The sequence below is a fragment of the Artemia franciscana genome, unplaced genomic scaffold, assembly GCF_032884065.1.
Source record: "Artemia franciscana unplaced genomic scaffold, ASM3288406v1 PGA_scaffold_1178, whole genome shotgun sequence".
Taxonomy (NCBI): Eukaryota; Metazoa; Arthropoda; class Branchiopoda; order Anostraca; family Artemiidae; genus Artemia; species Artemia franciscana.
In genome coordinates this window covers 492,342-515,503 of record NW_027062616.1, presented here as the reverse complement: position 1 = coordinate 515,503, position 23,162 = coordinate 492,342, and the positions used below count along the sequence as shown (strand labels likewise).

At 35.0% G+C, this 23,162-nt stretch overlaps 1 protein-coding gene across 1 annotated transcript in view; it reads right to left on the bottom strand.

Annotated features, from left to right (window-relative positions):
* Window positions 1–23,162, bottom strand: part of LOC136041179 (uncharacterized) — a 69,773-nt gene that overhangs the window by 2,957 nt on the left and 43,654 nt on the right. The gene's annotated exons all lie outside the window — the stretch shown is intronic.

Sequence of the window (23,162 nt, the reverse complement as noted above, 5' to 3'; positions counted from 1 at the left end):
TTATGAACTATAGCTGGCTTCACTGTAGTCTAAGTCAATTAGACTACATTCAATTTGCATTCATTTTAATTTGTCAAAAATCATTTTTAGTTCTTCATTTTCATTTTCATCTGAAATGTTGAAATGAGGAACGTTTCATTTTCATCTTCATCTTCATTTGAAGATGAACAGGTAATTTTTAAAAAACTTTCAGTATCTATTCCTCTGTTCTCTTTTCTTGCTTTACATGTTCTTCATTTTAAGTTCTCTTGCTATGTTCTATTAGAATTAGTCTAATGTCTAGATTTGAGTTTTTGAATTATCATTTTTTGCCTCAGATATCAAATAACCTTGTGCAAGTCTGTTTTTATAGCCACCTATTTCATTTTGCCGAAAAAAAAAGGTTGCCAGAGGAAATTCTTTCTATAGGAACGCTTCACTGTAGTCTAAGTCAATTAGACTACATTCAATTTGCATTCATTTTAATTTGTCAAAAATCATTTTTAGTTCTTCATTTTCATTTTCATCTGAAATGTTGAAATGAGGAACGTTTCATTTTCATCTTCATCTTCATTTGAAGATGAACAGGTAATTTTTAAAAAACTTTCAGTATCTATTCCTCTGTTCTCTTTTCTTGCTTTACATGTTCTTCATTTTAAGTTCTCTTGCTATGTTCTATTAGAATTAGTCTAATGTCTAGATTTGAGTTTTTGAATTATCATTTTTTGCCTCAGATATCAAATAACCTTGTGCAAGTCTGTTTTTATAGCCACCTATTTCATTTTGCCGAAAAAAAAAGGTTGCCAGAGGAAATTCTTTCTATTTAAAGATCAAACAATCCAAAGATAAAATGAATGCAAATTAATTACATTCATAAACTAAAATTCAAAGAATACTATGAGTTCCTTGATTTACTGAATGATAATGATAAAAAAAAATCAGAATAATGTTGAAATGGGGGAACGTTGTACTTGCCATAAACTAAAATTCAAAGAATACTATGAGTTACTTGATTTACTGAATGATAATGATAAAAAAAAAAATCAGAATAATGTTGAAATGAGGAACGTTGTACTTGTCATAAACTAAAATTCAAAGAATACTATGAGTTACTTGATTTACTGTGTGATAATGATAAAAAAAAAATCAGAATAATGTTGAAATGAGGAACGTTGTACTTGCCATAAACTAAAATTCAAAGAATGCTATGAGTTACTTGATTTACCGAATGATATTGATAAAAAAAATCAGAATAATGTTGAAATGAGGAACGTTGTACTTGCCATAAACTAAAATTCAAAGAATACTATGAGTTACTTGATTTACCGAATGATATTGATAAAAAAAAATCAGAATAATGTTGAAATGAGGAACGTTGTACTTGCCATAAACTAAAATTCAAAGAATACTATGAGTTAGTTGATTTACCGAATGATATTGAAAAAAAAAATCAGAATAATGTTGAAATGAGGAACGTTGTACTTGCCATAAACTAAAATTCAAAGAATACTATGAGTTACTTGATTTACTGAATGATAATGATAAAAAAAAAATCAGAATAATGTTGAAATGAGGAACGTTGTACTTGCCATAAACTAAAATTCAAAGAATACTATGAGTTAGTTGATTTACCGAATGATATTGAAAAAAAAAATCAGAATAATGTTGAAATGAGGAACGTTGTACTTGTCATAAACTAAAATTCAAAGAATACTATGAGTTACTTGATTTACTGTGTGATAATGATAAAAAAAAAATCAGAATAATGTTGAAATGAGGAACGTTGTACTTGCCATAAACTAAAATTCAAAGAATACTATGAGTTACTTGATTTACCGAATGATATTGATAAAAAAAATCAGAATAATGTTGAAATGAGGAACGATGTACTTGCCATAAACTAAAATTCAAAGAATACTATGAGTTACTTGATTTACCGAATGATATTGATAAAAAAAAATCAGAATAATGTTGAAATGAGGAACGTTGTACTTGCCATAAACTAAAATTCAAAGAATACTATGAGTTAGTTGATTTACCGAATGATATTGAAAAAAAAAATCAGAATAATGTTGAAATGAGGAACGTTGTACTTGCCATAAACTAAAATTCAAAGAATACTATGAGTTACTTGATTTACCGAATGATATTGATAAAAAAAAATCAGAATAATGTTGAAATGAGGAACGTTGTACTTGCCATAAACTAAAATTCAAAGAATACTATGAGTTACTTGATTTACCGAATGATATTGATAAAAAAAAATCAGAATAATGTTGAAATGAGGAACGTTGTACTTGCCATAAACTAAAATTCAAAGAATACTATGAGTTACTTGATTTACCGAATGATATTGATAAAAAAAAATCAGAATAATGTTGAAATGAGGAACGTTGTACTTGCCATAAACTAAAATTCAAAGAATACTATGAGTTACTTGATTTACCGAATGATATTGATAAAAAAAAAATCAGAATAATGTTGAAATGAGGAACGTTGTACTTGCCATAAACTAAAATTCAAAGAATACTATGAGTTACTTGATTTACCGAATGATATTGATAAAAAAAAATCAGAATAATGTTGAAATGAGGAACGTCGTGTTTGCCAAAAACTAAGATACTAAGAATCATATAAGGCTCATAGCTTATTCAATGATATCTATAAAAGAGCATTATGAAGAACGTTGAAATGAGGAGCGATGTACTTGCCTTGAGCTAAAATCCAAAGGCTGCTATAAGTCACCAAATTGATTCAATGATGTTGATAAAAGAACATTCTGAATTAGTTTGAACCAAGGATTGTTGCACTTTCCATAAGCATGATCGAGGAGTAGGCTGCAACAATTCTGGGTGGGACCTGAATCACAAGTAGGGGGTGGGAATGAGGTTTTACGTAATAGCCTAATTGAGTTTTAAGTAACAAGCCAAATGAGGCAAATTTAATTGCGCTCGTTATTCCTCCACCCCAACTTTCTCAAAGCTGCATTCCTTACCTCCTCCCCCATGAGGGTTGAATTTTCTTTAAATCCTTACCTCCTCCCCCACGAGGGTCCAATTTTCAACATACCAGCTGTTTCAATACCTTAGAAATTATCCTTTTTTTCAGTCAAGCAGTTTACAAGCATGCGAATTCCTTCTGAATTTCATTAACCCAAACTGCCCTTTTTTTCTCACAAAGGTTATTTGCTGTTGTGCTTTTTTGTTTTTCTCTACTCCCATTATTTTAACCACTTTTGTCTACTACTTTTTTTCCATTTTAACTTGTCAAACATATTGCTAAACTTGTCACAATTGATAAAGTTATCAAAGAGGGCTCTATAGTGTCCATTATCAGTACGATTTTCCTTCGTGATTTTTGACAGATGTCAATTCTTGTGACCTAGTTTTCGTTTGGTTCCAGATGTTTGACCAAAAAGTGAATTTTTTAGCAATCTGTCATCGTTCGCCCGTAAAACATAAAAAAAAGAATAAAGAAATTAAAAAAAAAGGATAAAGACCCTCCAGAGCCATTGCTGGCGCCTAGGGCTTCGAATTGACGTTTCAGTTGCTGGGTCTTTTTTTACAGGGACAAGTAGCAAGCTTGTCAACCGACATTTTTGCGGTGGGGATCGAAGCCCGGGCCTTAAATTACCAAACTGAGCATCAATCTACTGTGCTACAACAGGGTGTAGTGCGTTCTAATTTATCCTTTTCTTTCCTGTAAAAAAAAAGAAAGTTTATGCTTAATTTGTTATGATAACTAATCGATCAAGGATATATCTGTCTTTATTTAGCTAAGTGTTTGGTCAAAGATCCCACTCATCGATGGACTGCTGCTGAACTGCAGAAGCACCCCTTTATTTCATGTACTTTAGATATATCTGTCTTTATTTAGCTAAGTGTTTGGTCAAAGATCCCACTCATCGATGGACTGCTGCTGAACTGCAGAAGCACCCCTTTATTTCATGTACTTTAGATATATCTGTCTTTATTTAGCTAAGTGTTTGGTCAAAGATCCCACTCATCGATGGACTGCTGCTGAACTGCAGAAGCACCCCTTTATTTCATGTACTTTAGATATATCTGTCTTTATTTAGCTAAGTGTTTGGTCAAAGATCCCACTCATCGATGGACTGCTGCTGAACTGCAGAAGCACCCCTTTATTTCATGTACTTTAGATTCAAAACCTATTAGAGAATTGATTGCAGAATATAAAGCAGAAATAGTAGAAGAAATTCTTGAAGATGAACAGGTAATTTTTAAAAAACTTTCAGTATCTATTCCTCTGTTCTCTTTTCTTGCTTTACATGTTCTTCATTTTAAGTTCTCTTGCTATGTTCTATTAGAATTAGTCTAATGTCTAGATTTGAGTTTTTGAATTATCATTTTTTGCCTCAGATATCAAATAACCTTGTGCAAGTCTGTTTTTATAGCCACCTATTTCATTTTGCCGAAAAAAAAAGGTTGCCAGAGGAAATTCTTTCTATTTAAAGATCAAACAATCCAAAGATAAAATGAATGCAAATTAATTACATTCATAAACTAAAATTCAAAGAATACTATGAGTTCCTTGATTTACTGAATGATAATGATAAAAAAAAATCAGAATAATGTTGAAATGAGGAACGTTTTAATGAGGAACGTAATTAATTTGCATTCATTTTATCTTTGGATTGTTTGATCTTTAAATAGAAAGAATTTCCTCTGGCAACCTTTTTTTTTCGGCAAAATGAAATAGGTGGCTATAAAAACAGACTTGCACAAGGTTATTTGATATCTGAGGCAAAAAATGATAATTCAAAAACTCAAATCTAGACATTAGACTAATTCTAATAGAACATAGCAAGAGAACTTAAAATGAGGAACGAGTCAAAATTGAGGAACGTCAATTTGACGTTCTAAGTCAAGTAGTATAGTCAAAGTAGGTATAGCTGACTTCATTGTAGTCTAAGTCAATTACTATCGCAGTAAAAAAATTAGTGAATACATTCTTAGTCGCAAAAATTCTTTTCAGCTGCGAAATAACACGTATTCACTCGTATGAAAAGGATATAATATGTATACCCCTATCACTAGTATATTAAAGCCAATTCTTCTTCTTCTTTATCTGGTTTTTCTCCTTCTTTCCTATTCTTGAAATTTTATTCCCAATTTTCATATGAAATTTTTCATATTTTCTGGGTACATTCCCTGTAGGGAAATAGCTGCTTATTTGGCGAATGTACTACTTTGCTTTGGGTACAGTAAGTTTGAGTATATTAATGAACATGAATAAATGCGAATGAGACCAGAGTTTTGCGAAAGGGGTATTTTAGATCATGTAAATCAGAGAAAAATGTCTTTTTGGGTAGTTTATCCATACAACACAGAAGTGTAAATTTAAATTTGCTAACGTTTCAAATAACACCAATAGTTTGCAAAAATTATCAATGATATAAGTGACATTACACTGCATCTCGATGTTTTTACAATGTCGATCGAGGAGAAGTTGGGACCCATAAATAACTACACAGAATTCCATGAATAATAGTAAACTAAATTCTTTATTATATCTCCAAAGAATGGTTGCGCCAAATAGCTCTTAACTTATTTTTTATTTAATTTGAATTTCCACGTTTTCACTTGTTAATTTGATTTTGATTTGATCTACTTCTTCTTAAATGGTTTTAAAGACTGGAAAGACGACTGGGGGACGGGACAGGCAGAGGCAACAGAGATCGTCCTGGAAAACAGTTGTACCTTTTCCACTCAAATAATTCAATTTTTTATTTAAGTTTTTATTTCGGTAATACTTTTTCTGTCATCGTTTCTTAGGAGGAATAGTAAAAAGTGCCATTCCGGTCCGCGCAGTGCAAACAGAGTACATTGCACACGAAAAGTGTGAAAGTTGACAACTTTGTGGAAACTGAAGGATAGTAGATGGAAACAAAATATATTTACAAGGGGATGAGAGGACACAAAATGCTCAAAGAGGGAAAAATGTTGGTTCTGCTTTATTTTTGCCGTGGGGCAACTCTCTCAGGGAGGCTCTTTTATACAGGTATGCGAAACAATGCTGTGTCTCCATCACCCTGTCCTTGAAGCTTTCCCCCGTGCAATGACACGTAACTTTATAAAAATCAATCACCTTAACAAAAACCTCATTAACGAGTTTTAGGGCTGCGAAATAACACGTATTCACTCGTATGAAAAGGATATAATAAGTATACCCCTATCACTAGTATAATAAAGCCATCAATCAAATCCAGGAAAAAAATCGCTCAGCAACTTCAACATTACTGGATGCTGAAAAAGTTCTTTCCTGTGCATCATCCACTTTTCTTCAGCTACACGGTTACCTTCTCAGGTAAAGTAGATTTACTTCATCCTTTGTGTTTTATCAGGGAAATAGCCCCGTTGCCCTCAGCATATTAAAATTCTGCTTACTCTAACTGTACTATTTGATTTCAATCCTTTAGTTTCCTGTCAAATTGTATGTAATACCATAATAATCCAAACAAGAAGAAAAGAAAAGCCAAATAATTAGGATTCATCCTTTGTCAGAATGGAAAACGGTAGTCTTATCGTAGCAGCTTCAAAGAAAGCCAGAAACCCAATGTTTGGGACTTACAGAGGCTCACTGTCATTACAAATTTTGTCATCCCAAGTTGTCAACACAAGTTGTCATTGTCATCACAAATTGCTCAATAATAAAAAAATATATTTAACATCAAAGTTATACGTATTTTATAGTATAGCTCGAAAATAACAGCCGGTAGAGCAACTAGAAGATCTTCAACTTCGATGTCATTAAGGAGTTTTAAGGCTGCAAAATAACACTATTCACTAGTATGAGAAGGTGATCCTGGACTTCTAAACTTAAACTAAAATTGTAGGCTACACCTAATCTAGGCCGTATCAAAGGGGTTTTAAGGGGTTTTATCCCACCCCCACCTCCTAAATTTTCGTCTAACTCGTAAAAACATAACAAATATGCATATAAATGAATTTTTGATGCGTTTTTAAAGGATTTTTGGGATTGTTTGGAATACTTGATTCGGCTTGAAAACGGTATTCGTTTCGTACCTTCAAAGACTTGTAAAACATTTTGGTTATGTGCAATTTTTCATTTAAATTCTTAAAATTAAATCGCTTAAGTAGAATAAATTATTATAATTTCGTAAATTCCTCTCCACTATCTCTTCCTCACCCTCCCCCTCTCTCTCCTTTTATATTTATTGTTTGTAAGTAAATGTTTAAATAGTATGTATATTTACCCCCTCCTGTACAGGCCACGGAGCCTTTGTGGGATCAGTGTTGTAAATTTGTTATACATTTTTTGGTCGAAATATGTTTTGCCTTGTCTTACGAAAAACAGTTTGAATTTAAATAGCCAGCTCATATCTACTTAAGTTATGATGGATGAAGGTGTCATAACCGAATCTTTCAAACCTGACGAGTATGGAAGGAGTGGAGGTTAGGAATAGAAAAAAAATCTTCTTGGCCAAATTTGGGCCGGATGTATCTGCGCAGGAGGTCATTGGGCGCGATATAAACAGTGATTTTTAAACAGAAAAGGTAAGAGGGGTGAATTTTCTGAACAACAGGGGGCAATGCCCAGAGACAGCCTTAGGGGGGACAAAGAGGGCACTTGTCATGGCGTATCAATTTTAGGGGCACAAATTTCAAATAAATAATCTAACGGTTATAACCCTTTTCTAATTTTTTAAATTTAATTTTTGTTAAATTAAAATAGAGGGCGCAGTTGACAGTATAAAGCATATTGAATCCAAAATTATCATTTTTTCCCGTATCTTCATCTCAATTCCTTGAAAATAAAAGTAAGTAGACCGAATCTAGTTAATTTTTTTTTTTGTGATATTTTGTATTCAATTTTTTTTTATAAATGAAAATTTTGTTAATAGTGAAAGTTTTATTAATATTTGACTGAAATTTTTGGGATACAGGGGGGGGGGGGTAATGAAGCCAGACCCGTCATTGGTCAGATCCAATCCAAGCTTCGCCATAAAATGTGTTTCCGCCGTACATATTGTAGCTAAAAGGTTTTTTCCCTGCCTTTTTGGTAAAAAAAATTCTTGATCTGTGCAAATGCGTTGCCAATAGTCTGCGAAATTATTTGGTTTGGTCAAGAATTTAATACGGAAGCTCTGAAATACAAACACAGAATTAAAACAAAATTCTAAGATGTATCACAAACTAAATCACAGAGCACAAGAAAGCCAACAGTTATTTAAAAGATGAAGCTTTTTTGATTCCCAAGGTTTTATTTTAATACTTTAAATCCGTCTAACATTACGCTTCAAATCTACCAACATAAATCTCTGATCATTTTTTCTCTGTGCTTTTGAAATTTCCCAACCGTTGTCTCGAACAATTTTAGACGATTCAGGAAAATAGGCTTTTTAGTAAATATCACTCACAAGAATCGTGTTGGTACGGAAGAAAGCCAATCATTTTGTAAAAGAATTAATATTTAAAAACTAAAACTAAAAAAAAAACTTAAAGAACTAAAGTACCATACAAAACTGGAACAGTTAAATAACATCAAGATTCAACACAAATTTAACCATTAAATTTCAAAAATATACAGTAAATCAAACAATTAATAAATTAAATAAGTTAAATTCATGAAATAATAAGCTAAGAGGTAAGTATAGTAGAATAACTCAGCAATTAGAAGATATCATAATCTGTTTCAATACATTCTTTCTTTCATTTTCAACAAGATTTGGTTTTTAAGGCATTTGAGCGTAAAATTTGCAGACAATGTGAGAAATTTAACAGAAAATATACATTAAATTATTTAGCCAATGTTAATTACAAGTTTTGATGAAAATTATGCTAAACTGAAGGCAACTGCAGACCAATATTAAGGAAAGGGGATAAATAATTAAAATACGATAAATATAATTAAAAACATAATTAAAAGAGGTTCAAACCAAAGAAAAACTGTCGAACAGGTCCACTAACTTTGTACGTGCCTCTTTTTCTGTTCTCTCAGGAGTAAAAAGGACGGTATCATCAGATATACCAACAAGAAAATCCAAGGAATGTAAACTCTGATTTTGGGCACGCGATAATTTTGGAAGACACTGACGACAACACTATGGAGGATTTTCATTTTTAACTGCGAAAATTAGATCATTTACATATATTAAGAACAAGACTACCCCTAGAATTAGTCCTTGAGGGGCCTCATGGTCAATATCTGATGGTGAACGGAAAAGCGGATCAACAAAAATTATTCTACCAGACATGGCTGACAAGAAACGCACAACCTCTTACGCCAAAATGAGAAAGTTTAGAAACAAGAACACAGTGACTAAAAAATCAAAAGCTTTACGAACATCCAGAAATAAAGCAGCAGGAATCAAAATTAAGTCTAGGGGCAGAGTAAAGATAGTTCAATAAGACTGCACAAGCATGCTCAGTTCGAAAACCAAATTAAAAATCGCGAAGCAATCTTTAACTAATTTAATTTATTTAATAACAATTATGGACAAAAAACGTAACCTTAACACATCCCCTTCAAATGCCACAACATGATATGGAGAAGGGATAACCAAACAAAAAAAAAACACAAAAAGAAAAAAAAACAACAAAAAACAACTTAACATAAACCTCAGAAAGAGTGTAAAAACAAAACACAACTACAACATCATATACCCTGCTACCAATTACTTAACAGTCTACTTCCAACTCCTTCCCTAACACACCTCAATAAAAATAAAACAGAAATAAAAAAAATAGGCCGAGTTGGTTGGTGCGCTGGATTCGGGATCCTTTGTCTGAGAGGACGCGGGTTCGAATCCCAGTGTACCCAATTCTTCAGTTGGGACGGGGGTCAGTGGCGTGACTCTGTAAGCTTAGCCAGAGTCGACCCAGCTCTAAATGGGTACCTGGAGAAATCTGGGGAAGGTAAACAGGAAGGGTGTGTGAAAGCACAGGATGGCTGGCCCCCAACCCCCCATTGCACTTCCTGGCTGAAGGGCCAAGAAACGGAGATCAGCACCGCCGGTAGGGACTGTAAGGTCTAATGCCGTATCCTTTACCTTTTACCTTTAATGATTTAATACTAAATCTATCAACTATACATCCTATTACACTAATCATTAAAATCATATTTAGAAAATAATTCATTCTTCAATACCCTTTAAAATTCATTTAAATTACTATTCTTAATATTCTCATTTAACGAATTCCATAGCTTAGCCCCTCTTAAAATAAGAGAAAACCCTAACCTAGACGTAACCAAATTATTAAAATAAATTTTGTTCATCAACCTTGTGCCATCAGAATGAACTTCATTAACTTGCGTGGACACAATTGCTTCTCAAATATTTTGCTAAACCAAGACAGAGAAACTGGACGATTTTTAGCTGTATCATTTTGTCCTCCCCCCCCCCATGTAACATGACGATTTGAGCGGGCCTGAGACCATTCAGGAAAATACTATGCTGAAAGGAGAGGTTAAAAAGTTTCGTCAAGGGGGAGACAATGGAAACAGGGGCATCGTTTGGGGGGTGGGCAGTTGGATCCCTCCCCCAATGATTTGGAATAAATTATTATAAATCCCATGCCCATTGACTATCCAGAAATGAATTGCTCTTGTCCCCCCCCCAATGTAAATGCTGGAGCTACGCCCCTGAATGGAAGAACGTATGAACTTAATCACTTTAATTGGAATATTATCAAGTCCAGATGAAAAGGATTTCTTCAATCTCACTGCAGCTTTAGTAATTTCTATATCAGTCGCTAATTGCAAGAAAACTGACTCAACACAAGCTGGCCAAAAATAACACCTAATGTTGGATTATGAAGGGGAAGATATGGAAGTAGCGATATGGGATACATGCAGAAGGTAAGAGACCGTTCACGCTAGTGAATAAGGCGTGTAATTCATAAAAGTATGCGCCTTGTACACGAAAATCTGCGATAAAATTTGTACACGCTTCTCTCAGTGTGTTAAACATTAACAGAAGCGAGTCCTATTTTCTGTGCTAAAACGTGTACGTGGGCTATTCGAAACCAATAGGCTGTCGACTTCATGTCATGTGTGTATTTAAGAGCGGAAAGAAGAAAAGTCTAACATTTTGTTTTGCCAAAAATAAGTTATTGAAATGGAAAATCAATGGAATTTTAGAAGTTGTTTTTATTGAGTTTATAATAAAGAGAGAGTAACGTGCAAGTTTAACAACAACTTTAAAATTGCTGTGATAGTTGAAAACATTTGGTGTACAAATTTTTCAACTATGAATGGGCGTAGAGAATAACGGTTATAATCGTGCAGTTTAATGTTATTTCTTATACGTAAGCCTAAAAAGTCCTTAAAGTAACTGCAACAAGCAGAGGCAAGATAAAATCTTAGGATACGGAAGACCTCATATCCATCAAATTTATGTTAAAATCTCGCATAATGATTAACTCACTCAACGGCTGGATGATTTTATCAAGTAGATTACTAAGGATGAACAGAAACAGAAAAATAGAGCCAGTAGAAGATCGACAGGGTTCCAGGTGTTTATCCCCCTCGCGATTACCCCCCCCCCCCCCAGAAAATATTCCCCTGGAAAATAGCTCCTTGGAAAATAAGGCTTTCCAAATTTGAGAATTTTATTTGAGTTTGTTTTTTTAATTTGCGTAAGGGGAACGAATTTTGGTACTTGTGTATTATAGGCCACTCACTCAAGTTTACACTGTGTAAAACTCGAGAACAAACCGGTTTCTTTGTTAGTTTCTTTCAGCTTAGCGCGAGACAAGACAAAAACAAGTGACAGAATATATGGGAAATACGAAATACTAATTTGGGCTATATATTTTCACGTAAAGTATTTTACGATAGTATTCGACAGAAAAGTATTTCGACCGTTTGAAGTCAGAAAACAATTCTTACTTCATAATATGCAGAATAATTGTACCATACACATCTTGCATGTAGACCCGCTATGCTTAACCCCCCCCCCACCCTTTAATGTCCAAATCTGAATCCCAAACTTGTTTCTAAAGCAACGAAAAACGTAATTTTTTCGACAAAATACAAAAAAAGTCACTTAATATGTGAAGGATGACATGCCAAACGTAATTAAAATAATAGTGCTTGTCTATTATCCTGACCATACTCAAGAAGTGAAGTTAGGTTAATCATTATCAAATATACTAAAATATGATGATAATATAATACTTTAAAAACAAAATTATGGAAGCTACAACGGAAAATTATGGAAAGCATGTCGCCCAGAACGCATTGCATGAATTACCTAACCAACTATTAAATATTTAATTAAGATACACCTACATCGTAGTTAATCTCATTCAGGCTAAGCTCATTATAACCAAATGTAGACAGAGAAACCAGTTTTACTCAGATAAAGAACTTGAGTGTGGTTGGTATGATAGAGAAGTACCAACATAACCACTTAAAAATTTAAGCACAGTGGGCCAGATTACGAATTTTTCTAGTTACACCGTCAGGCTTTCCCGAAATTTGCCAAATAATTTCTATTTGCCAAATTTTCTAATTCAAAATTTGCCAAAATCAGTCCAAACATTTTTATGGCCAGATTTATCCTTTGCAGAATTTAAGATCTCATGTCACCTCTTTGTCAATGTTTCCGATAGGAAAATACCTCTTGAAGCAAACCTTGCTTTCGCTTTGAAGACTTCCCTTGCTATCACTGTTTAAAAATTTAACTTCAACAGGGGTTTTAGTTGGAGATAGTTTGAATTTGTAGGTATTCCTGATTTGGGCAGAATTATTACAGTCAGATTTATTTTAGTAACAAGAACTTGCAGGATTGTTGATCGCAGGTGAGATCCCGGCTGCTGCTTTACACCATGCAAAATTAGCGAATCAAGCACCACCTCTAGTCCAAACCCATCTAATTTCATTGTTTTTATGGCACTTGGTACTTACCAAGTGACATATAGCGATCACAATTTCTGTCGGCCTGTCTGTCTGTCGGTGCCGCTTTTGCTAGTTTGAGCACTTCCAGATAAGCTAGGACGATGAAAGTTGGCAGGTGTATCCAGGGACCAGAATAGATTAAATTAGAAATAGTCTTCCCTGATTCGACCATCTGGGGGGGGGGGGGACTTAGCGAGCGAACAAGATAGTTGAGAAGAATTTTATTTGCCAACAAATGATTATTTTTCTTAAGTACGGCTTGTGGTCTGGGGATATGATTCTCACTTAGAGTGCAAGAGGCCTCAGGTTCGAATGTCGGACCACCCTAATTTTTACATGAAATAGATCAAAAACTAGATACGTCATCAATATACGATCTCTGAAAGTTGGCAGGCATATCAGGGACCCGGCCAGATTAAATTAGAAAGTCACAAAATTGCCATTAATTTTCCGTTTTTCATTAATTTCTATTTTTATTATTCTATAATTATTTCTATAAACATTATTTTATAATGATTATAACCACATTTATATGTATATAGATTATATTATTTAATTGTGTTAAATTATATTATGATGAAGAAACGACTCTATAAACACTAAAAATACTTAATTTTTCTATAATCATTCTTATTAATATTTATTTTCCACTAATTCTCGGTTACTTTTCTCTAGGTCCAGTTCTTTAGAAATGATTTACCATTTGATGAAGCAAATAGGCTACCTGTAGGTGATCCTTTAGTTGGTAACGCTTAGGGCCTACAAAAAGATTTGCTTATATCGGTGAATTTTTCATGCAGCCTTTACACCTGCAATTTGTTTAGTCGCAAATTCAACTAACGCTTGGGTTATACCCAGATAAGTAAGAACCAACGAGTCTATATTCAACATGTGTGCAAGCAAAAAAAAAAAAAAACAAAAAAAAAACAAGTAAAATATGATGGCTTTCCTTATTATCCTTGGACACTTTTAGTATCTTTACCAGGGATGCCAACTGCTGACGTCCAAAAAGAGTGCAAATTAAGGCCAAAAAACAGTGATTTTTGCTCAAAAAGAGTGCAAGTCAAAATTTTTTCATGCGTACGGTTTATGCTGCTTGCGCATTAGCTCTGAGGCATAAAATAAGGCATTTCAAACAAAAAATGTGCCATTTTGTAACCCTGTTCCTTGGGTTAATTACGCTTCTGCCGAAGTTGCCAACTACTGACGTTCAAAGTGATTGAAAACCAACACCCAAAAAGAGTTCACTCCTCCGCATCCCGTTTGAGGTTAAAAGGAGTGTATTTTACACGAAAAGTGTACAAGTTGGCAACCCTGATCCTTACTGGCCAATAAGGAAACTTTTTAATCTTTGCTAACGTAATATCAAACTTTTTAAATTCAGGTTTTTCCAATTAAAAAAAGGACAAAATTGAAAGCAACTTATCTTTACGTAAGGACAGAGCCTCACTAATACATTGAGCTGAAACAATGTCAAAAAGATTCCAAAATATATATATCCAAAATATTCTATATTATCCACTAGTACCAGTCTCTTTCAATACTACTTGGCTTGACGCCAGAGGTAGACCCAGGTAAAGTCGCTCAAAGTACGTTTAGGCTACTCAATACAAACTGGAAAAGCCAGTGTGCTGAAGAGTTGTTGGGCATAGGGAAATAACCTACCCAGACCCCCCGACTAGATTCACTCTAAAAGTTATATTCATCGGGTTCAACAATGGTTCGAGTCAGCTATAGTAGTGTCAATTCACGACAATTTAGGGATAAGAGGCGAAACCTGTTTTTTGAAATACAGGGAAGGTAGTAAACAGGCCCTTTTTTAATATTTGTCCAGAAAATATTAGAAAGCACTTTTTTCCATGAAAATACTACTCTTTTGATGCCATTGGTCAGCAAAAAGCTACTAATATGATTCATTTTCACCAAATAAATTACAGATTATTCATGAAATTATAGCATTTGGGCTTTTGGTGAGAGAAACTAGTTGAATTTAGCAAATCAAACTTTCAGAAATTAATTCAGAGCTTAAATTACGCCCGGGAAAATATAACTTAGAAAATCACAGAAATATCCGGAAATTTAGTAGGAAAAATCTAAGCTTTTTGCGTTTAATTTAATTAAATCAATGCAAGGTCAAAAGGGATAGCCCAGAAACTCAAATTCCGAACGGCAAACCTACCGTAAAAATCTTAATCTAAAATTATAACATGTAGCCTTTTCTGGTTTAGCTCATCAAGAATAACAAAGAGAACCATTCACGGACAAAAATCTACAAATTAAAAAAGATACAACACTCCAATTTTAGTATAGATCCTCTCGAAGGACATCTATTTTGCAATTATTATTGTATAATCTCTATAGCCTATATACATGGACAAATTTCAATACCTTGATGATAAATATCAATTGTATAAAAAAAAAAAAAAAACTGGAAAGGACATTCAATTCTGCATAGTGAAGAATAAAATCAAACAGATTAGGAATAAAGTGTTACTATTATTGGTACTTGTGTATTATTCAGAACACACTCAATAAGCGAAGTTAGGTTCTTTCATGAAACAAACTACGATGCAGGTTCATTTTAATTAGATTTTTTATATATAGAGGTGGTTAGGTTAGGTATTTTATATAATGCACCCCCCCCCACCCCCACCCCCTAATGTGCAAATATAGAGCCCAAACCTTTGATAAAGCTAATGAAATAAAACAAAATATGATGAAAATATAATGCTTTATTAGGAAAATCGTAAAATTACAACCATTGACGCGCTGTTTTGTTGTGGGCAACAACCCCTTATCCTGGAAAAATATATTTGCCTCTTTTTCAGTCTTTGGCAAATCCCGAATCTTCACTTCAAAATCCATGTTCAGACACTTCTATCACTATGCGTAGCAAACTAAATTGAGTTCTGTCTTTGTGGCTATGAAACCGGATTTTCGCATTGTAGTTTGTTTCAAGGAAGAACCTAACTTCACTTATTGAGTGTGTTCTGAACAATACACAAGTACCGTATTATTTTTCCCAATCGTGTTTTGGTTCTTTTCAAGGTACTTATCTGTTGTAGCGTCGACACTTAAGTTCTTGCTCCATTGACGCACTGTAAAGCCGGTTTCTTTCATTAGTTTCTTTCAGCTTAGCGTGTGATAAGACAAAGACAAGTGACAGTACAAATTGAAAACATAATTTGGGCTATATATTTGCACATTAGGGGGGGGGGAATTATTTAGACAGTGTGAAGTTGGAAAACAATTCTTAATTAATAATATACAGAATAATTATATCAAAGACATTTTGCATGTAGACCCGCTATACTTTATCCCCCATATGTGCAAATATATGGCCCAAATTTGTTTCTAAGGGATTACATTTTCATAATAATTAGGTATATTTCATTAGGATTAACCTAACTTCACTTCTTTAGTGTCGGCGCTGTAACACATAAGTACCCTTTTAAAAACAAGAAAAAACAACGAAACTAAAATTGAGGAGCTGTGTAATCTCTTTCTAAAATGTAACTAACATAACCTCTATATATTAAATATTTATTCAAAATATACCCACATCGTAGTTTTTCTCACTCAAAATAAGTAAATCATAACCGATTGTAGAGAACCAAACCGGTTTTTCAGATCATACAGAATGAAATTCTTGAGTGTTCTGTATGATTAACAAGTTCCTTTAGTTTTTAAGAACTGAGGATTTAAATTTTATAGTCATAGATAATACAAAGTTAAAAAGAGTAATTCTATAAAATCAGGGGCAAATCTCTCCCATACATCCCCGCCATACGAAAGGCCTACTTCTGTGGCAAGATATGAGTAGATTTCGGCCCGAACTTCAAGGGAAAGATTCTACTAATGTTTCCTGCTTTCCAGGGCCGTATTAAGCAGAGGGGTTTACCGGGATCGAACCCTCACAAAGAATTTTTGTCCGATTCATAAAAATGTAAAAAGAATACGCATGAATAAATTTTTGATGCATCTTGTCAAGCTTTTTCAGTTTAGATTCATATACTGCCAGCGCGAGGACTTGAATTCGATTAAATCTTGTGAAAAGTAACTTGGATATAAGTTGAGCACCTTCATTTATTGGATATAAGTGTTATAGATTTTAATATTTGTCGGAAAAATATTAATTATTTATTAGCGGCACTTCAAAACCGCCAAGACTATAGATGTGGTGCCGTTGATACGTAAGTTCCTGAAAAGATTTTGAAAACTACCGTTTTTAGTACAGTCATTGTTTTTTTTTTTTTTTGTGTGTGAAGGTTATTTGGTAAATTTATAGCAAACCATATAACTGACTTTCGGTAAAATTCTAGTTAATTGACTTCTTGCTATCTCGGAAAGGGTTTAGGTTAGGAAAATGAAACTTTCAGAGATGGGTCTAAAGGCTAAAGTATGTCCCGGGAAGGTATTTTAAAGTGCCCACCTCTACTCCTTCTCCCTCTAGAGGGCCCTGAAATTTGCCTAAATGACATGTCTATATCTATTGAAATTTTGACAAAACAACATTTCACCTTAATTTTCAGTTACTAGTTGCTTATTTGCATATCTTTAAAACCTTATAAAATGGAATTAAGCAAAGTTATAAAGCTGAAAACTATTTTGCTGTACTTCAATTAACCCTTTCAGACCTGAACCAAGAAGGAGTTGCGTAAAAATTCTGAAAATAGCAGAGAGTGATCCTGGAGGTTCAACTAGAACAGGTTTATTTTTTAAAATTTTTATTTCATTCCATATCCAAAATGTGAATGGTTATCATATGGTCACGTCAGGTATATGCAGGTATATTAGGTGAAAATTTGTGAAACAGTTGCGATCTGAGTTCAAACACAGTCAAACTTTGCACTTCGAACAAATGATTCGACTGGTTCCACCCCTAACGCACTTCTCATAGCGACACCTTCCCTTTTCAGTCGTATCCGGAAAATGCGAGGTCTGGTCAAACCTCACTGATTCCGAAGGCATCCCGTCTCGCGAGGTAGTCGTATTGCGCTTGGTCACTGATAAGAATGGTCTTCCAACTCGAGGACTTTGAGATACGCCAGTAAGAACCAACCCACGAGCAATGTCCATTTTGAAGTACAGCAGAGACATGTGCTGAACATTGATCTGCTTACACTGTCGGCGGTGTATCAGCCAGGCGTTGTTCACAGCCATGTCAAAGAAGTAGTACACAATCCTCATATACCATTTCTTAGAGCGAATGTCAGTCCTGTAAAGCTCCAGGAACATGTCAGCAAGATCTACGCCCCCCATTGATTTGTTGTAGTCACGGACGATTCGGGGGCGATCAACTTCGACGTATTTCCGTGTTGTGCCATCCCATCTCTGACACTTATCAATTGGGGTGACTGCACAGTATGAAGAAGCCAAATGGACTAGTTTGTTGTCATACCATTTTACTACCGATACTTCTGAATGTCTTTCAAAACGGAAGTCCACTGACCCTCGTCCTTTCTTCTTCATGTTGGCGTCGGTATCTAGAACAGCGCCCCTCATTCTGTTGCTGCGTATCGTACCACATGACTCGATGCCATATTCAACCCGGAGCTTGTGAATGAGATCGATGCCAGTATAGAAGTTATCAAAGAACAACTTGAAGTTCATGAACCTTGGCAGATTTTCTACAAGCCGAAGGACAACGTCAGTACCTTGGCCAAGTTCAGAAATTTCAACAGCTCCTTTTCCTGTATATATCTCTATGTCATACACTATTCCGCTGATGCTGGCTCTCGTGAAAACCTTTACACCCCACGAGTGGGGCTTGTCCTTCAAGTACTGTCGAAATCCAATTCTTCCTTTGAATGGGATCATCTGTTCGTCAATACTTTGGATCTCTTCAGGGTCTATTTTTTCAGATTCTCCCTGAATGCGTCGTATAGTCTTCTGATCTTGAACAGTTTATCATGACCAACCTCCCCTTTCGGTATCATTAAGGTGTCATCACAAATGTGGAAAAAAGACCTCAAGCTGATGAACCTATCTCTGCTCATGGTATCAGCCACCGGGGAATATCGTATTCCATTCTCCCAGTACATTCTAATAGCCGGAAGTTTGAGAATGCTCATAAGCATTTGAACTCCAAGAAATCTGCGCAGCTCTTCAAGGGAAAGTTTCAGAGCAAGATTCTTCTTTCCCATGGTATTCAGATTCGTTTGGTCCACAATATTTGAAAGAATGTCTTCTGTGATAAACATTCGGAAGAGATCAAGGGGCGTTTGTACCTCGTCATAGTGTGGCATAGAACCCTTCCATGTAATATTTCGAGGTTCGGGCTCCGTTTTTATCCACTTGTATTGCTTTGCCTCCTTCGCTACCTTCGTTTTTGCTACTGGTTTTGCCGTGACCTGAGGAGCATCAGTTGGAGTTACTAGACCGGCCACTGCTTGGGAAGGAGCATTTTTTTGAGCTCTTGTAAGGACAAAGGGTTCAGCAGGTGCAGTAACTGTTGCTGACTGTATTGCAGAAGAAGCTGACACTGGTGCTGATGATGTGCTTGAAGAACTGTTTGACGCTGTTGTATCATTCAAGCCCGGGAGAGGCAATCGAATTGATCCGTGTCATCGCCATTGTCTAACTCGAACCTGCCAAGCATTGCTAAAGGGATGTCGTCTGTGTGGTCGATATCCTCTTCATCTCTTCCGTCTTCATTGCCATAACAGTTGAGAGAACGTAAAGGCTGAAATTCTTGATCTGGATTGTCTGGTGCCCAGTTTGGGTCGTCGTCGTCGGAAGAGATATCGAGATCTGAATCACAATCAGGTATGAATAAAAGCCTTGCTGCTTCTTCTGCAGTCATTTTCTTGGTAACTCTTCTACTTCTTTCCTTGATCAGTCTCTCTTCCAAGGGCTTGGGACCATGTCCTCTCATGGAGTCAGAGCTCGTGCTTGGATCAGCTGAAAAGAAATTTAAGGTAAGTGCATCACTTAATAATAACAATAATAATAGTATATTGCAATAAAATAGGCCATTGGCCTCAACACTTGCCTGAGGCATCCCACAAAATAGCTCTTTTACCCTTGTTTCAGTAAAAAGGAGGAACAGAAAGAAAATGTGCCTATTCCCGATCATAAAAAGGACTTGCTGCCTCGTTTGCTGTACAAATCTGCCTAGGTATGGTTTGGCACTGAATGCCTGACGTGACCATTTGGTAACCGATCGTTAGCAACCTTGTTTGCGGCTAAACTACAGCTCAAAATTAGACTAGTGATATATCATTCAAAAGAACGCATTCTTAGCTACAAAATAAGATCATAATCAGGCTCTGAACTTACCAGAAACGTCCAGGTCATCGAGGTCGAAATCTGCACCTTTCCTCTTTTTCGACATTTTATGTTTTGTCTAAACTTGGACGCTCGCTCGACCGCTCAGGTAAAGCCTTGAGGGACAATAAATTCAAACGCGACAGAGTCAAGCAAGCGCTATCTAGTGGAAAAGAAATCACGATTGTGACTTTGTCGAGTCGAGAGAAAAAAAATAGGAGGCGAGCGGTATCCGTATGGTGACCACAGGCATGAAAGGGTTAAGCAGAAGATATATTTTGCAAGGTTTCACTTTTATAACACACATATTTCTAAAGGTCATCAAAGGTCAGGGCCCTCTAGAGGGAGAAGGAGTGGAGGTAGTTGCTTCACAATACCTTTCCAGGACATAATTTAGTCTTAAGATTGATCCCTGAAAGTTTCATTTTCCTAACCTACACCCTTTCTGAGATAGCAAGAAGTCAATTAACTAGAACTTTACCCTGGCTTTCGTATAAAAGTGAGTATACCACTCGATGCCTTTTTTTACGCTCTTAACGAATATAATAATTGCTTCTACCGCAAATTCAGATTTAAGCATTTTTTAACCTAACCCAACCTAACCGTATTATAAATAATTTTAGCACGGAGAAAACGTAGTATTATTTTGCCGGAGACGACGGAAAACTCGTACTTTAATTGAATTAAATAATAAAAAACAATTTTTTAAATGAAAGTAAGGAACGACATTAAAACTTAAAACGAACAGAAATTACTCCGTATATGAAAGGGGCTTTTCCTTCTCAACGCCCCGCTCTTTGCGCTAAAGTTTGACTCTTTGTCTTAACTCTACATTTTAAAACAGTAAAAAACTTTAGTGTAAAGAGCGGGGCGTTGAGAAGGAAAAGCCCCTTTCATATACGGAGTAATTTCTGTTCATTTTAAGTTTTAATGTTGCTCCTTACTTTCGATTAAAAAACTTGTTTTTTTTTATTTAATTTCTGAACGTTTTTGAATCAATGCACGTTTTGATTTTGGCTCTCCGCAGAGGAATAATTAAAACGAAATTTGTATATTTATTTTTTTATGGCTAAATGGCTTTCTCATAATTTTGATCGAATGGTTTTGAGAAAAAAAGAGCGGGGGAGGAAGCCTAGTTGCCCTCCGATTTTCGGTTAATTAAAAAGGCAACTAGAACTTTTAATTTTTTACGAATCTTTTTATAAGTAAAATATATACATAACTTATAAATTAGCTTACGTAAAGAACTTTTGTATTCTTATGTTTTTATTACATATATGAGGGGGTTCGCCCCCTCGTGAGTACCTCGCTCTTTACACTAAAGCTTAAATTTTGTCCCAATTCGTTAAGAATGACCCCTGAATCACAAAAGCCGCAGAATAAATAGTTGAAATTACTAAAAATACTTTGGCGAAAAGAGCGAGGTATTAGGAGGAGGTGAGCCCCTCATATGGGTAATAATTTCTGTTCGTTCTAAGTTTTAATGCTGATGCTTACTTCCAGCTGAAAAAAACTTTTTCATTGTTTTTTTTTTAAGTAATGCTAGTAAATCCTGCGCTCCCTTCATGGAAATTTTCTTCCCCCATGACAAATTCGTCGATGGAAAGTTCCCCCAGCATATTCCCCTCTTCTCAACCCCTGGCTCCAACCAAAAATCCTCCTGAAAACGCCTGTACACTTCCCAATAACCATTGCTATATGTAAGCACTGGTCAAAGTTTTGAACTTGTAACCCCTCCCACGGGGACTGTGGGGGAGAAAGTCGTCCCCAAAGACATAGTTATAAGGTTTTTCGACTACGCTGAATAAAATGGCTATCTCAGAATTTTGATCCGTTGACTTTGGGAAAATAATTAGCGTGGGAGGGGGCCTAGGTGCCCTCCAAATTTTTTGGTCACTTAAAAAGGGCACTAGAACTTTTCTTTTCTGTTAGAATGAGCCCTCTTGCAACATTCTAGGACAACTGGGTCGATACGATCACCCCTGGAAAAAAAAAAAAAAAAAAAAAAAAAAAAAAAAAAAAAAAAAACGCATCGTGATCTGCCTTCTGGCAAAAAATACAAAATTCGACATTCTTGTAGATAGGAGCTTGAAACTTCTACAGTAGGGTTCTCTGATACGCTGAATCTGATGGTGTGATTTTCTTTAAGATTCTATGACTTTTAGGGGGTGTTCCCCCTATTTTCTAAAATAACGCAAATTTTCTCAGGCTCGTAACTTTTGATGGGTAAGACTAAAATTGATGAAACTTACATATTTAAATCAGCATTAAAATGCGATTCTTTTGATGTAGCTATTGGTTTCAAAATTCCATTTTTTAGACTTTTGGTTACTATTGAGCCGGGTCGCTCCTTACTACAGTTCGTTACCACGAACTGTTTGAAATTCGTCATTTTTAAGAGCTCAAAAAGTGCTTAAATATGAATTTGTGGTAGAAGCGATTATTATATTCGTAAAGGACATACAAAAGGCATCAAGTGGTATGTTCACTTTATTGGCAAGTCAGTTATATGAATTGTCCTAATTTTTTGAAAATTCGTCATTTTTAAGAGCTAAAAAGTGGTTATATCTGAATTTGCGGTAGAAGCGATTATTATATTCGTAAAGAGCATAAATAAAAGGCATCGAGTGGTATATTCACTTTACACGAAAGCCAGTTATATGGTTTGCTATAAATTTACCGGCTATTTTCACTTAAAAATCGAAAAATATTGATTCCTACATAAAAGACATAAAGTTGTCCACTTCGTACATTTTTGGTGGATTGTCGTTTTTCAAAAAAAATTAAAGAGGAACAAATTCAATGCAAATACTAAAAAACCACATTTTCCTAAATTAAGGAGGTGGGGCAAATAAATAATGGGGGGCAATCATCCCCAAATTAACACTACTAGGTGTATTGTTTCCTTTAGACGAGCCCAGAGACATCAATGTCAACTCTTTATCCTTCAATAAAGCAGGCCTAGCAAACAGTTTTTGTGAAAAAAAAGAACCATTTCCCAAAGGAAATAAAGTTAAATTTCAAAACAT